Genomic DNA, 13,151 nt, shown 5'->3' with positions numbered 1-13,151 from the left:
AAACAAACAGAATTATAAATATATTTGCAGTGGAGGAACTTAAAGGAAAAACTTGAAGGATAAGCAATGAACCAAATAAGTTGTTTTCTTTTTGTCTGATTATTGACAACAGTAGAGTAATAGTAAGTATTAATGTCCGCCTAATTCCATCAATTTGTCATCATCGAATTGCATGTCCTTGAATTAAAGCTCCAAGGTTCAAGGGAACTAATGACGAACATTAGCTTACCAAGAATAAAAAGACATAATCTACGATGTTTAATTAATTACTGGACTAAACAATGATTTAATATTGATGTAATAAATATATTTTGACGACAAGAAAGAAAAAAAAGAACCTAAGTCGAATCGAATGATCTGGAATCACAAGGGATTAGCTCATAGCAAAAGGTTTTGTTGGTAACTTGAACATACAATGTAAGAAACAAAGAAGCCGACTAATTTTGTTTGTTTTTATGTAACCACGTGTCCCCAGGTGATGGATAGGTAGACCAGCAAGAATTGAATCATGGGAATAGCCGATTTGGATGATATAGAGATTTTGGTTTATGCATGAGCTGTTTGTGATTAGAAAGATAAGAGAGAGTATGGAGGGCAAGCAGAAGAAAATAGAAAGGGGTCACGCGTATATAGGAGTTAGCACGCCTGCATGTATAATCTAAACAGACTACATATGTGTGATTGTAATAATGAGGAAGCTATTTTCACATGACGATGTTGTTTTGTTTTTGTACCATATTTTTCGCATCAACTTCCTTGGAACTAAACCACTCAAGGAACTCTTCATCCACAGTATAGTATACAGTAGCTAGTTGGATTTCAAGTCTTTGGCACAGTCCTAAAGATATTCTGTCCTTGGAAGGGTATTATAAAAATATTGTAAGAACCCGATCAGCTTTCAACTTAATACTAGTTATGAGGCTAAGTAATGAAAAGTTGTCTTTCTATATACGTTCAGTCATTCTTAGTTTATTGATTTTATGATAAAAAGGTGAAGCAATAGTCCAGTAATGAACAATGAGAGGACAATGGAAAAAAGCGAAATTGCAGCTACAACACAATGAAGTTGTCGTGCATGATTTTGGTCAGTAACAGTTGTCGATTTAGTTTAATTTTTTCACTTGGGAATTTAGAAGAACTTAATTAGCAAAAGCAAAACAGGCCATTTAATTTCTCATAAACATTTTCCTAGAAACCATATTTTGAGAGAGAGAAAGAAAGAAAGGTTAAAGATCCCATGTTTAGAGAGAGACAAAGAAAGAGTTGTATGGATTAGCAAAGACAAACATGAAAGTTTCGCAGGTTCTCGGACACTGGCCCCCCACCCATTGAGCCAAGTGAACAATATAAACAAAAGACAGCTATGGAAATACACCAAATTAGACAAAATCACTGATGCTCTGCTCACTTATACATACAATACTCAAATATCTAAACCTTTTTTTTTTTTTTTGGATATATATATTTGGTGGATTGCTAAAACAAAGTAGCTGGAGATAAGTCAATGAGCATCAAGTCCAAGATCCTTATGCTTGCTTGCTTCATTTCTCTACTCTTTTACCTTCAAATCATCTCCTTAATCATCAAATAACTTAATCGGCATCAACCCCTAGATGCCCTTGATTCCAGTGTTTTACCGGCTATTCATACTCTTTCATGTCTAATTACTTTTTTTTTTCAAACATTTATTCATTTTTATATTTCTAGATATATATATGTAAAATCAACAGTGTAGTATATAATTTTTCCACAGGGACTTTCTGATAAATTTTTTTCTCCTCCTACTTCATCATAGATCTGACTTTCTTCATGATCCATTATATGGGTCCATCAAATGAATCTCTCAATGATCCATTATATGGGTCTATCAAATGAATCTCTCAATATTCTGTTTAATCAAACGACCTGCAAAATAAGAAAAAATGGTCAAGGGTTTACCAGAAATACCCCGGTGGAGACCCTCCGACGTTTAAGTCAAATTTTATGAATTAGAGTAGTATATTTAGGCAAGAGTTGCAGAGAGAAAATAAAAATGGAGTCTAGGAAGAGAAGGAAGAAGAAGAGAAGAGACCCCAGAAGAGAGATTCCCCCACGTCTATAGTGCTATTTGTCTGTGTCCTTCAGGCCCGTACGTACGGACGTGTCAGGCCTCTTCTCCACGCAGGCGGCCATTTAATTCACCCTGGCACGCATGTGAACAGGGTTGGTGAGTGATTGGGCCTACTCCCCTATTGGGCTTGTGCTCGTATCTAATCCGGATTGTCCTGGATCGCTGGCTTAGGCTCGTGAAGTCGAGCCGTCTTTCGAGCGTATGATCTGATGGGTTTTGAATATGTGACTTTCTTTTGGATCCGACCTTATTTCTGGACTAAGAAAGATATGAAGGTTATCACTTTCAAATAATAAAAATATCAAAATTTAATACCCGTTTCAATTTGTATGACTATCAATTCATTTCAATTTTTACTTGTTTTTTTTTATAAATATGCGATAATATTATTATTTTTATAATATAATAATTTAATTAAAAATAAAGAAAAAAATCAAACCCATTAACCCAAATCTATTTAATATAGAAAGCACTAAAAGAAAGAAGGCAGACGAGCACTTTTCGAGGTAGAGCTTAGCATGCTTCACCTGCAATATCAATGACGAAAAAGAGACTTTAAATTTTCCTTTTTCTATTACAGTCCCCAACCTCTTAATAAAGTTATGGAAGACAAAGAATAAGGAAAATTAAAGTTTATAAAAAGAGAATTGAAAGGAAATCAAAATTTGAAAGAAAACGATGAGAATGAGAATGAAAAACGACAATCACATTGAACATATGTGCCAGTCACGGGGACAGAATGCATATGTCTAAGGCTGAGACCCACAATATCTTCCCTTCTCAACACTTTATCGAGATAATATATCTGATGATCAACACAAATTTATAGTCAGAGAGGCTAACGTAAAATTTATATTTAGCAATCAAATATTTTAGATAATTTTAATTTATAATCACTCAATTTTTAGTATATTTTTAATTTAATTATTTAATTTTAATTATTTTCTTAAAACTCTTCAAATTTTAATTTGCCTTCTATTAAACTCCCCCTTACTTATAATTATAAGTTTTTATATTAATACGAACTAAAAATTCTTTTTCCTCTCTCCCCTATTGTTTATCTTCTAACTTTGGTCTCTCCTTACCTATAAAAAAAATTACCGATTATTCTCTTTTCTTTTTTTCCCTTTCCAAGAATACACAATTTCATTTTCACAATATATAAGAAAATAAAAAAATTTATGTGAGTTATCTAAAATTATTAAAACTACACATATCAACAAAAGCGAAAAAAAAAAAAAAGGTAATCAGCGTAATTTTTTCTTTTATTCTTGAATTAATATATACTCTTTATATATTAATTAAAAAAATTAAAATTAATATCACATTTTCAATAATGATCAGTTATATTTTTTATCAAAGAAATATATATATATAACTTTGATGTGATCAAAATGAAACTGTCCTATAATTGATTATTCTGCAAGAAAGACAGTATGAGGTCGATGACGTCTATAGCAGCCATTACAACACTCAATTTAGTAAAATAAAGAAAATGTCAAATGTAAGTAATTGTTTAGAATTCAAGAGTAGTTGTATAAAAATGTGTGTTTTGATTTTTGTGACCATTAGTTTTTATACTGTAAGAAAATGAAGTTAATTATAACATTTCTTAAAAATTTGGCTGGCACCGGTTTGTTGATAGGGAATCACACTAACTAATTGATCGGTAATCCCGTGATTACAGGCGTAATAAGGATTTGCTAGATTATATATGCTAACGGTAATTTTATGTGAAGACTCGATCTATTTAGGAGAAAGCGAGTCTATATGAAAAATCAGGTGCTATAGTGTTCGGGTCTTTCTTTTCACGGTGGGACCGCGCATTGGTTTATTAGACTCTTGCTACGTGGCCATGTTTTATGGCTTACTTTAGGCGATTGTTGTGTTATATCAGAGGTCCTCCGCCGGTTTTCGATTCTTCAGATTTGAAGATGGCAGTTGTCTTCACAATCTTGGCCACGTGGCATATCTAGATTGGCTTTCTATACTCGCATTGCTATGCTTGCCTCTAATCATAAATGATGGTTATTTTGTTCTTCGAGTCACATTCAAAACATGCCATCGAAACCATCATATAAAAATTCTACTTCTCCTCTAAATATCACTTTTACTCATAATTGACTTCTTTTCTTAAGAAAAGATTCGACTATGCACACTTAAGCTAATTCCTATTCACTTTCACTTTCACTTTCATGGCAATGAATAGAAACACTTCTTCTTTTGCATCTAGTGGAAGTTCAACTCCAGCTCCTCGTCTGATGGCCCCATCTATGCTCTTGCTCCCGTTGTCCCACTGAGGGCGGTCCATGACCATGAAAACGTCCTGGTAAACGATACTCCTTCCATGCTAACTGAGAAGGATGTAGATTATCTCTACGACCAATACCAAATTTCTCGAGAAATCTTCCATGTCTTTGCTCCATCTCCGAGCATTCGCGTGGATAACTGAATCCTTGCAAAGGATACCATCATAATCTACGAGGAGCAGCTGAAGGTGGGTCTTCGATTTTCAGTAGACCCGTTCTTCATTAAAGTCCTTTATTTCCATAAGTTGGCAGTCGCCCAACTGCACCCCAACAGTTGGAGGATCTTGGTGGCTTTCTGCTTCCTCTGCTTCAATAACAGGATCGAGCCGAATGTTGCTCTATTCTCCCAATTGTACTAGCTAGGAACCCGAAAGAACGAAGAGTTCTCATACTTCAACGGGAGAAAATGTCAAACCCTTTTTGACCGGATACTCTCATCCCTCAAACACTAGAAAAATAAGTTTTTCATCCTATATCACCGAGTATTCAGAGATTTTGGATGGCTCCAAATTGACTAGAATCTATATGTGAAGTTTCGAAAGGATAGGGTCCAGCCACGCATGATGAGGAGGAGTCTTTGAACTTCCTCCAGATGATAGCCTCGACATAGAGGATTGATATCACCATCGCAGTGAGGAACGTCTTTCTGTCCTGGCAAACCCATACTTAGGCTGACCAAGCTCAGGCTACCTCACTAGCCTAGCCTTCCAACTAGCTGGAAAAGCACGTCACATGCTAGTGTGCATGATATATTTCTTTCTAACCCTTTTATTTTTGAAACTACCTTTCTTACTCACCTCGTATTTTATGTAGATATGGTTGGGTCACGAAACAAGTTTGTCGAGACAGCACGCGCCGCTCGTAAGGGCAAAGCAGTTACTGGAACGACCAGTCCACTTCCTAAATGAGCTTGTCATACCAAGGAGATTATCATGCTTCCTCCTCCTCCACCCCTCCTGTAATAGAAGAATCAGTCCCTATTTAGCCCAAGTCTTCTACAAGTGGTGACTTTGCAGCACTCTCTGTCTCTGTTGAGCCGACAGTCGAGAATGCTGGTGTTGAATTCCAATGGCCTTGTAGCATCCAACACCTGGCATTAACGCTAACTTAGATGACATCTTTTCTTGAGGAACCCCGCCTATTAGTCCCCATAGCCAAGAATGCTTTAAGGCCTAAGGACCGTCATCACCTGAACACAGTTAAAATAGATAGCCTCTTCGACAATATTATGCATTATGCCGTGGAGAGTGCCCATTGTGCATACATGGTTAAGGAGCTGAACAAGGCTCTAAGGTGAGAATTTGGGGCCCAAGAGTCAAATAAAGGTCTACTAAAAAAGGAATGCCTGAAGCTGAAGGCTTAGGTTGAGAAAGTAGGGGGTATGATGAAGGGGACACTAGAGTCGGTGGATAAGCTCCAGACGGACCTAGACCATGAAAATACTTCAAAATCAGCCCTTGAGAATCGGACAAAAGTAGCTGATGATCAAGTAGCCATGCTTCAGCGCCAAGTCCAGAAGTTTCAATCTCAAATTAAGAAGAACCTAGTCGCCTCTACCAAGATCGTTGAATTAGAAGCAGAACTTTAAGAGATGGTGGTCCGAGGAGGGGAAATGTTCGCCGAGGGTCAAGACTCGGTCAAGAGGAAATGGTGAAATGGTTTCCTTCATAAGACTTTACCTAGATAGACAATATCTTCCCGGAGAAAGAGAAGATTGAAGACACAGGCCGAGTCTCTGTAGAAAATGTAAGGGACGGAGAAAATACCAATGTAATAGAGACTCGAGAGGAGGAACCTGAAGATATCTCTCCTCCTATATAATCTTTTATGAACAAAATATTTTCTCTCATATCTTGTCACTATTTTCACAGTTTATATGCTTTGTCTCCATTCATAACTCTCATTCAACCATCGTCAGACAAGACGTAAATAATCTCTTTAAAAGAATATTTAAGGGGTTAACACCCGACTAAAGAACTTAGTAATCATTGCCTTCACCAAAGAATAACTAAAATTTGCTCATTAATTGGACATAACACCTGGCCACTAGCCTAACTAGTAGCCATAAAATAAATAACTTGAAAAATTTGCAGAACGGGACCAACACTCAATCACGTGGCTTGGCAAAACCCACTCTGTGGCCTGGCATAAGATATCTTATTTAGCGGTGCTAACACTCAAATTATGGCTTGGCGGAACCTGCCTTGTGGATTGGCATAAGATGCCTTGTTTAGCGGGACTAACACTCAGATTATGGCCTAGTGGAATCTGACTTGTGGCCTGGTATAAGATGACTTATTTAGCAAGACTAACATCTGGGTTATGGCCTAGTGGAACCTACCTTGTAGCCTTTTTGAAGGAGGCAACTTCATAGTTTCTTGTCATTGAATAACACAACACATGAAAAATACATCGTTAACTGGTATTGATAAAATTTTCTCAAATTATAAATATTCAAGGAGTGGAGAATGACTCGGCTATTTAACTTGGCCAGCTTATAAGAGTCTAGACAAATAACCTTTGAGACCCTAAACAGTCATTTTCAGTTTTCGCCTAACTTACTAAACCCGTCATTACCTCCTGTTACATCTATTCTTTTAAGAACTAAGTCTCATTCATTAAAGATATGTGACCTGATTCTACCGTTGAACATTCAGGATATCTTCTACGACTCGTTTATTTTTTTTCTTACCATCGTTGGGTCCTCCTGCAAGTACATGAACAGCCCTACAAGTTCACTGTCAAGGTGATTTTGCGAGTTGTTGCCTCAGGTTCATGTCTCCTCTTTTTCCTACTCTTTCTGGTAAACTTTCAAAGTGTGTCGTCCCTTATTAACCTCTCAATCTCATCTTTCAGTTGTCGGTACTCCTCCATTGTATGTTTGTGGTCTTTATGAAAGCGGCAGTATTTAATCCTGTCTCGCCTTTTAGCTCTCTCAGGGTTGAGTTTGGGAGGCCCCCTAACCTCCTTGTTATTTTTCCTGATCCACATTAGAATACATGTTTATGAGTCGTTCAATGGAGTATAGTTCTTATACTTACTTTGATCATCTCTTCTTCGGGAGACTGAGTAACTTCTGCGGTCTCCTTCATATCTTTACCTCTCTGGCTTTTAGTTTTGCTTTTGACTCATACTTTTGTCTTCTCTCAACGCTTAGAATTTTTCGTCCAACCTAATATACTTTTAAGATTTGTCTATTAGTTGTTGGTACATAGCGGCTGAATTCATTCCTTCACTCGCCCTCTCCTTGGCAAACCTTTCGCAAGTCAGAAGAGAGCTTTTTAGGAGGTGCACAAGTAATAAATTTGAATTTAAATAACATGGCGAATTGCGTAAAGTTCCGAATTAAACCTAGGCTTAGATGTTGATACCATTTCTAAGCCAAATCTGTGAGTGTTGACAGAAACACTTGGCACAATACAAAGTTATTGACATCCTGAATCTATATAGTCGTCCTAAAGATCGCCAGGTAATTTTTGGGATTTACTATCCCGTCATAATTGTCCAAACTCAGCAGCTTAAACTTGGTTGGAAAAGTTTCTACTAAGATCTCCTCTAATAGGGACGAGGCATCGCCCAAGCCATAGTCCTCCTCCTGCTCCTTCTGGTACCTTTGAACAGCCTGTACCAACTTTCCTTTGGACCTTGTCTGAATTGCCTCTTTTTGAGTCCTTGGGGGTATCAACGGAGGCATCCTCCTCTCCTCTGGGAGCCATAAATGATGCCTCCTCCCGAGTCTTGTATTGCTCGAGAGTAGCCTGCAACCTTTTGATATATTGAAACATTTGTTCGTTATTCAGATTGTTGAGATCTGCTTCATTGACTATAGAGGGTGCGTTTTGTCTACTGCCAAGAGTGGGAGAAATGATAGCGCACTCATTAGTGGCAACTTTAGCAGCAGCTCGTGAACTGTCAGCCATTTCGAGAGCAAGAAAAGAAATATTTTTTTTTAAGAGAACGGATAAGAGATCGGTTTAAATCCAAATGAACAGAGAGAATTCAATGAATTTCTAGGCTACAAAACTAAATAATGTGATCGAAACGCAGCTGTGTCGCCATTGGTTACTCTGCAAGAAAGAGAACATGAGTGGATAACAACTATAACGGCCACTCCAATATTTAAATCAATAAATTTATAAAAAAAGCGAATCTAAGGAATTGTTTAGAATTTAAAAATGATTGTATAAGAAAGCGTACTTTGATCTTTACAATCATTAGTTTTTATACTATAAAAAAATGGAGTTAATTATAATATTTTTAAAAATTCGATTGGTACTAGCTAATTAATTGGGGATCTCATGGAGATCTGCTAGAGTATACCTGTTGACGGTAACTTTATGTGAAATATCAGGTGTTATGACATCGGGATCTTTCTTTTCACATGTAGAACTGTATATCGACTTATTAAAATCTTGTCACATAACCCTATTTTATAATACCAGTAACTTATTTTGAACTGTTGTTGCAGTAGAACACTTTTATTTTACTTTCTTATAACTTATTATATGAAAGTATTTTTAAATTTTAAATATTAAAATTTTATTTAATATAAAATAGAATAATAATTATCAAAAATTTATTTTTACTGTAAATTAATATACATTAAATTGTAAATTATAATTTAAAATTTATTCATTAACAATTTAAAATAAAATGATAACTAATAAATAATTTTATTATTAACAAAAGTTTATATTTTTATTTTAAAAATAAAATTATTAAATTATATTTAAAATAAAACTAATATATAATATGCAGACACGTGGCATCAACTTTTCTTTTTTATTTATAATTTAATATTTAAAAGTATTTTCAAATTTTAAATACTAAAATTTTGTCTTATATAAAATATAATACTGATAGTTACCTAAAATTCCTTTCAATGTATACAATTATATAAATTACTTAAAGTTCGTTTTAATATATAAAATTATATAAATTAATATCTAAGAATTATTTATTAATATATAAAATAAAATTATATTTAATTAATATTTTAATTTTTTTAAATGAAAAGACTAAAAGCAACCGTCTATTAAAAATAAATTTATATTCACTGAAAATTAAAATTTCAAGTGGTGATGTCCCTATTAACACTTTTGATCACTAAATATAAAACTATTACATGCTGCGATTAAAGAAATTGTATTTTATTAGTGAGTGTAAAATTATTATTTTAATATTATTAAAATAACTTTTTATTATAATAAAATAATATATTTTAATAAATGACTTCTCTTATATGCAATGATATTATAATTTTAGATGTAATTTTTATCTATTGTAAAAAGTAAAATGTTATTTTTATGTTATAATAATAAAAATAAATATAATTATTCGAAAATTATTTACCTTGTATTTATAATATATAGCAGCAAATTCAAGCAGTAATTATGCATTGTAATTTATTAAGATGAATTTTAATTTGATTTTCAGAGTGAGAGATCTTAAACCCAATGTTTAGTGTAATTAATGGCAAAATGAAGAAATAAATAAAAAATAAAAAATATATTAAAATATTTTCAAAAAACGTTTTGAATATTTTTATATATTTTTTAAAATTAAAATGAATTTTTTTATATTATATGGACCAAAAGGAAATGAAGTGCTGCTATGAACTCCGCTTGGAGAGACCCTAAAAGGAAAAAATATATATATTTTTCATGTTGTTGAAGATCACCGCGAAGACGTGGAAGCATCGTGGGTTAAAGAAAGCGATGTTCACCTCAGCTTAGTTGGGTTTCTACATTTACAAAATTCAGTGCACAAACTTAAAGTAATAGGTCAAAATGGCCCTCGCATCGCATCTTCAAGAATTCACAACAGAATATCTTCTTTACATGGTTTCAGCTTTCTTGATTTTCTTTATATATAGCATTAATTAGGACATATACGTATCTTATGGCAAAAAGATTTTTGGAAGCCATGCAAACTACATTAACCTATCTGTATACTGCTTGTCTCGAGACCTGATGACAATGGGTGGCTTCTCCTTTTGGGCCCCACCGACAGTACTTCACTGTTGAACTGCCGGTGACCGGCGCCAGTTACGCCCTCTCTCGGAGACCAAACACACCCATGTGGGGTGATGTGTTAAGTTGGAATGAGGGACTTAACCTAAACTAATCCTTATTTATTTATATATTACACAACACATTGTGTTGGACTTGTGCGAATGCTTTTATTTATTTATTTTTTGGTTTGGGTGGTGAATGAGGTGTGGAATCCAAAAGGGTATATGGATTTTGAAAGATAGAGAGATTGTATATTAGGAAGTTTGTGAAACGAAATCATCTTAGCCTCAAAACGAGGGATTTGATTAAAGGACATGTTTTATTCTTTCTTTTTAATTAGATTAAGAGATTTTTTACAATCATTGGGTTTAAAAATCCAAAAAAACCATGAAAAATTCTTTCCCTGTCTTTATAAATTAGAAATTCAATTTTATTAAATTTTATATTTAGTTGTGTAGTTATTTTGATACATGATCTATTAATATAGGCTTCAAAAAGGCTAATGCTCTTCATCAGAATGAGATCTTTACTTCAATGATTAGTGATTAATTAGGATAATATTAACTAAATTAAAAGATTAATTATTAATCGAATATAGCAATGGCACAGCTAATTTGTGATTTTTCTCTTTTAATAGATTATTATTTATCAACTACATGAAAACTGAGATACCCTTAAGTTTTGTCCCTTGAAACTGAGATTAGGTTAAAGGGGTTAGGTTTATATTCTAATGAACCAGATTTCCAGGGACCATGCCCTCTCCACTCGTGGGCACGACCCATTTGCTTTTAATCTCTAGCTACATTTTAAACTTTATTAGATTTCTGTATAGGTGAAGATTTGACACGTGTAATTAATAATATTAATCTTCCTCTAATATATTTATATATAAAATAAACAATATAAACGACATGGGTCACCATGTCCTGTGGGATTTATTTAAAGCCAAGCAAAACACGTAAAGTTGGTTTTTTATGGGGAACAAGAACATAATAAATTGGAGTTTGAATACCTAGGCTTAGGCTAGGCAGTAGGCATCTCTCTCTCTCAGTTCTTGCCTTCTGGACTTAGCTCTTAACTTCAAGCTGACATATGGGCTTACACTAGATATGATATTATAATATTTAATAATATATTTTTTTATGTACGAAATTATTAATACATTTATATTCAACGTTATAATTAATATGGCTCCATGACCTATAAAATCTTGAGAATACAGATTATATGAGAATCAAATTTATTAATTTTATAATTTGTGAATTGAATTAATACTATTCAATTCGTTTTGATTTAAATATGAATAAAAATTTTAAAGATAATGATTAAATTTAATTAATTAATTAATAATGGGTTTTTTAACATATGTTTTTTTTATTAAAAGGAAATTGTCTAAAATTTATATTTAAATTGAAATATAGTTGACAAAATATAATGAGAAAAAATGTGTTAGCTTAATCATAAATATTGCAAAATGGAGTTATAATATTATTATTTTTTAAGAAGCTAATCTGGAGTGTTTTAGGAGTGGCAGTAGCCAGTGGTTTCATGTGACCTCAGAAAAGACCTAAGACTCATTCTCATAGGCCATGAGATTCTATACGGGGTCGTTTCGCATTCCACTATAGGCCCATTATCTCAAAGCTGTAGTCCACAGGCTCCCATATTCAACTCCCTTTTTATTCTAAAAAATTTTGAACCCAAATGAATTTTTTTAATAAACGAAATGATTTTGTTAACTTAGATGTAACTTTAAAGATCAAACATGTCAATGAACTTAAATACTGATATATTTTTTTAAATTATTTAGCACAACAAGAAAGATAATTATCATAAATTATTATTTGGATCAATTTGATTAACCAAGGTTTCTTAATAGAAATAAGTGTAAATCTGTCCTATATATATATTTTTTATCAAGGACATATAAATCCATTTTATTTTTTAATTAAATAAATTCATAACTTTAAATTTAAAGTCGAATGTATCCTAATATATTAAAATATTAAATTTTTAGTAATCAAAATTATTTTTTTTTAATTTTAAAAAATAAAATTTATATATTTTTTTAATTAAAATAAGTATAAAATATGGAAAATAAAAAAATCGCTGTCAAAAAAATCTTTTAAATATTAATATTTAAATATGCCAAAATGTATTTAGGCTTAAATTTAAAACTATGGGCCTATTTAACTTTGAGAATTAAAATTGGCTTATCCAACTCAATAGAAAATACAGGGATGAATGTAAACTTTATTCCCGTCTCTTAATTTTAAAACGTTAAGCCATACTACACCACAAATGGCATTTTTCCCCCTACACCCTCTAAGAGCTGAAACGCCTCAAAAAAATTTGCTGATTAAGGAAATCTCTATGAATAATGCCTCCTTTGAAATAAATTACATGAAAAAGAAAATCTAACAAATCACACTCTTTTAAAAATAAACTTTGAAGTTCAACAATTAATTTATTTCACTTATCATATTTCGAACATAACAATTAATTAAAAAAAATTAAAATTAAACACATTATAGGTTTCAAACAGAGAAATTCAAAATCAAAGCCTGTACCGTATGTTGATGCTCTGTTCTATCAATTTCAGTTCTTCTCTTTTTTCCTTTTTTCAATTATAAAATTTGTTGACAATCAATCGAAAAAAAGAGAAAATAATAAGCAAAGTTGGTCTCGCGTTTATGGTACCTACATGGCTTTGCCGAT

Source organism: Manihot esculenta, chromosome 6, assembly GCF_001659605.2.
Source record: "Manihot esculenta cultivar AM560-2 chromosome 6, M.esculenta_v8, whole genome shotgun sequence".
NCBI classification, from domain to species: Eukaryota; Viridiplantae; Streptophyta; class Magnoliopsida; order Malpighiales; family Euphorbiaceae; genus Manihot; species Manihot esculenta.
This window is presented reverse-complemented; position numbering follows the sequence as displayed.